The sequence below is a fragment of the Hippocampus comes genome, unplaced genomic scaffold, assembly GCF_001891065.2.
Source record: "Hippocampus comes isolate QL1 unplaced genomic scaffold, H_comes_QL1_v1.1 scaffold56, whole genome shotgun sequence".
NCBI lineage: Eukaryota > Metazoa > Chordata > Actinopteri > Syngnathiformes > Syngnathidae > Hippocampus > Hippocampus comes.
In genome coordinates, this window is record NW_017842056.1 from 584501 (window position 1) to 589371 (window position 4871).

A 4871-nucleotide genomic window follows, 5' to 3' on the forward strand; every position below is an offset into this window, starting at 1 on the left:
TGCTCCGGAGTCCAGTACTGTCCTTTGTTGGGTGACTAAATCGTTGCAATAGATGTCAGGGAAGAAAAAACTACACGAGTCTTAGGCCTAGCTCCTGTTTCACAAAATCTTCTATCATCCGTCCTAATCAATTTACATTTCCCAAAATGTCAATGAATGTATGAATGAACGAGCGAGCGACCTACATTGAAGATACGCTGTGGCTTTGTTTGGTGGGTTCAACTGTCTTATTCTGACTCGCTCCGAATGGGAAATGCTGTTTGTAAAGTGGCCCAGCGCCTGCGCATGGATGTCAGCTTTGAGGCGGTTAATCCCGGACTGGCATAGTTTTTGCATGTCATCCCCGCTGAGAAGCAATCAATGATTAAAAAAAGAAAAATGAGGCCGTCAAGGCTGACAGCACTTTTGTTGCATCTCATCTTATGTGGAACGTGAAAACCTTGCTGGCAGTGGCGCTAATGATTCTGTCTGATTAGCATAAAAACAAGCCAGAGTCACATTGCAGCAGATGGAAAATGTCGACGCGGGGAAGTCGACCTCTTAAAATCTGATGCGATGCAGTTTCATGGCGATGAATGAACCCTTGAACTCATCGGAACTGTTTTCTGTGTTCAGGTTGCAACTCTGGCTTCTCGCAAGTACATGAAAGCAGACAAATCCTTTTCTTTGTTTGATTAAATTAAGACATTGGCAAAACAATCAAGAACATCAACATTTTTGCCTGTTTTCCAACATGTTCTGGACCGAACCAGTAACTGAATCGTTTGTGTTTGTGTGTTTGCTCCACTGTCAATCTGTTTTTGAATGAAAGGCTGGAAATTGTATTTTTTTTTGTATCCGATTCATCGAGTAATCAACAAAATAATCAAGAGATTAATAGTTATCAAGATAATTGTTAGATGCATCTCTAGTTAATTGCACAGTATGTCAATGCTTCTTCGTAGTTTTTCCCAATGCAATTATAACGACCTTCGATTATTTGCGGATTTTACCTGTTGGTAAACTGAGATATTAGAAATATTCTGCATAGTGCGCGATCAATTGAAAGTGGGACGTAAATGAATAAAGGAAGCCCAACCCTGGGGCTTACAGATCTCATCAGGTCAAAAAACGGCCCATTATTTTCCGACTGAGTTGTTCACCCCTGCGGACTGGCTTATCAAAATTCATATTTGCACACCACTTTCTCCCGAAATGGCACGAGCTAGACTGTTGGAGTGCATGCCACCACTTTTAATAAATGCATCACTGTCTCTTTAAGAGTTTTGCTGGGAAAATCCCGCGAGAACATGGAGCGCGAGTGTGACTCAGACCAGGAAGTGAAGAGAGGGTAAAATGCCCGCGAAATTTGACCGTCTCTCAGCTGTGCTTGCCCCCGATTGCCAATTGTAATCGCCATCGTCACCCGGGAGATATTCAGGTAATCAGTAAACTAATTTACAATTAAGAAGATTAAGTGGCATATTTTGACCGATGATTGATTATTTGGATGATATTTGTACAGTAGAATATCGTGTATGTGAGTTTGAACGCTGCCGCGTGGTGGCTCGTGTGGATAGCCTTTAAGTGTTCTTGAAATCCCTAACATCTAAAATTGTTTTTTCTAATTGTTGAATAAAACACACTGTTTTTCCTGCACCCGTCTCATGCGCAGACAAGATGATGGAAAAGTTGAGTGTGCCTGCCTCTCGCACTCATTGGACTGTAATATTTAATTGGCTATGCGTTTTAAAGTTAGAGTATTGTGGCTTGAAAGTATGTGTTTGAATTTTGTGTCCAACCTCAGCAAGCTACTACTGTTGTCTGTTTTTCTATTTCAGTCGAACTTCGTTACAACGTCCCTCGAGGGATAGACCGAAACTGTACGTTATAACGTTAGTCAGTTGTAACCCTTTCCAATAACATGGCTACCAACCTACGAAGTATAAGACAGTATAAACATTTAGACATGTTTAAACATGTTAATTAAAATTACGTACATACAGTATGAAGAAAAGCTTCAGTCAGCAAATAAAAAAGTGCCTTCTCCACAGAATCCGCCGCACCCCAAAATTGTTTACGATCGTCTTTCAATCTATTGGCCATGATTTTGTTGCCATTACAGATGATTGTCAAAATAGTCAGAGTCATCTGGGAAACTCCCTTTCGAAAGTTGAGAAACAATTACGGCCTTCACAGACAGCGAGATTTGCTTCCTGACGTGTTTCCAGACCATGTGCTCAGGGCCGCGCCGCTGTGCCTCCAGAAGTACAATGTTCGAGTCGATCAGTAACGTCGTCGGGGATCCTGCGCTGTACATTTTTTTTCACCAGCAAGGTGACGGAACATATTTCATGTTCAGCTGAGAATAAAGCCCACAAAAAAAATATATATTTTATGTTTGGTCAAGCCCTTCCACAGACCCGGCCATATTAACCATTTAAAACAATTGATGCACTGAACGTTCCTGTCGTAATGTTTTAGTGTTTAGTAATTGTAAAATGTCTCTTTCTTTTCAATGTTGTTCTATGAAACCTGGAACACACATTGAGACGTTACTCACTAGTGTTTTAGTTACGAGCTAATCAGTAAGCAAACGCAGTGCAGCTCAGGCTTTGGTAAGCAAACAACATAGCTAGCATATGCTTTTAGCGGCACGTCCAAGTCATTTGAAACTTCGTAGCAAAATGTAACGTACTGTACCTGTATTTTCAGAGGCTATTTTGAAGCAACAAAAACAAAAAAAGCATCATTCTTAACGCCTCTAAAATTGATCTCAACTTTGTAACAATAGGATGATGCAGGTCCCACGGTGACAAGAGTTGAGAACCACCCGTCTGTCTGAATGACCCCTGACGCGGGCCTGTGGCCAATCCGTTGTTGGCTCTTATTTGCCCTGCCATCGACTGGTTCGCAGTCCAGTCAGTCCGACCCCACCTGTCCGTCATGCAAGGTCAGATGGCATCGGCCCCAACTCACCTGGTAAGGGCAAGTGAAAATGGATGAATGGGAGTTTTACAAAATGCACAATATTTGGTTATATGTCACTCATACAACCCTGTCCACCCCCCACCCCACAGAGTGACGAAGGAGATAAAAAATTTGTTTGTCAGTCATGACCGGGACCTCTTGTGACTGCTTGTGAGCTAGTGCCACCTGCTGGTCAAGTCTATCAAACAAAACATGACGTGGTGTACTGCAGTGACGTTTCATATTTCAGTGTAGACTACTAACTCAAGAGAATTGTGCCCAGTTGATCTAGGTATGAATTTAACATCAATGAAAAATAACCATCCTTAATAGCTCTCTTTAAAGGCATTATTATTCAGGCATTTAATTTGGATTTAAGTTTCTCTTTCGGATGACTTTTTTTTTTTTTTTTAAGCAGTCAAATGCTTGTAGCTCAACATCATTTATTTCATATATTTGCAAGTTGAGTTAATTGTGAGGTCAACCAAAACTATGTTGCAAACCAAGTGATGTGTTTTTTTTTTTTAAATGACCTTTTTGAAGAATAAACACACCCTGGGTCATGTTGAGCCGGGAAAATGATTGCCGTTAAAATATTCTAAAAACATGGCAAAGAAGTTAGTTGATCAAAGTGCTCAGATGGCAATGATAACATTGCTATTTACTTCCATATACAAAATAAATAGAAAGAAATGTAAATGTTGCTGCGTGACGTTGAAAAAATACTTTCGAATTTAAATATCATCTGATTGTTATGTTTAGCCCCCGAGGACTTGACATTCCTCCCAACAGGAAATCCAGTGGCCTTTAAAGGAAGAAGAGCTTTGGTTCAAACTTGTATTGAGCCTTAAATATCCGCTCAATGTTTATCAAATAGCCTGTCGCCCTCCTTTTGCACCACATGCATCACTTTGCGGCGCAGTGACACGCAAGAGGAGTCATCGACGGACGCATTACCGCCAAAACGCTCATGTCAGCGTTCAAGCAAGAAAACAACACGCTGCGTACTCAGCGGCGCAACTACTTTTCGCCCCTTGAGTTCCAAACCCCCAGCGAGGCCCGCATATTGCCAACACAGTGGCCAAATACGCACGAGTGGGAGGCATATACACTAAGTGCCTGCCTCAACAAGTGCTGCCACTGACTCACTTCCCCTCAGCTATCAGCTGTTTGCCCTTGATCAACACGGGGAAATTCCCGTGCCTTATTTCTATTTTGTGAAGGCGTTGAAAAAAAGCCTGCCCACTTGACTCAGTACGTTCAAGGCCACTGTTAATTGTGGCTCTTCCTCCGCTCGGTGACTCGGCGAGACGGTTTCAGATGGGGCTTCACCTTGTTTTGGACCGTCAAGACACTTTAGCGTGCATCAAATTGCGTGAAAATGAACACGGTATTGGCTCCACGTGCAAAACGAAATGCAGCACAAAGCGCAATGACCTAAAATTAAAAAAAAAGCATCCTGCGCCACCGGTTTCGATGATCAACTTGAAATTGGCACTTTTATTTCAGTGACGATACATTTTAAGAAGAAATACAGTCCTGACGGTAAATTGTTAATATCGAGAAAAAAAAATGCTTTTGTCTAAAAAAAATGAAATGAAATAAAAAAAATCTCAGTGACGCGCACACTTTAGGAAAGCTGAAATCGTCCGGATGACCTCAAACCTTTATAAGTTTGGCTACGTTATTCTTTTTCTTCCCTGTGGTGGAAAGAAATGTGGCCAATAAAAACCGGCAGAGGAGTTGTTCTGTCTTGAACGCAATCGAGTGACTTTGTCAAAGGAGTGTTGCCTCGGCGCTGCTGCCGCCGCTTTGCGGTTGTCCTTTCGAAGCGAGGGGGCGACGCTCCCCCTCATGACTGGCAGTAATTGACTCCGAAGCGTGGCCCGCCAAACAACAGGCTGTCCGTAAAGTCTCCGCGC

The 4871-nt window shown here is 42.3% G+C and overlaps 1 long non-coding RNA gene across 1 annotated transcript; it reads left to right on the forward strand.

The window, feature by feature from the left end:
* Positions 1-819: 819 nt before the first annotated feature.
* On the forward strand, positions 820-3350 carry LOC109510364 (uncharacterized). Its single transcript, XR_002167107.1, has 3 exons — positions 820-1420; positions 2774-2961; positions 3060-3350. It is a non-coding gene; the product is annotated as an uncharacterized LOC109510364 (long non-coding RNA).
* Positions 3351-4871: the final 1521 nt, after the last annotated feature.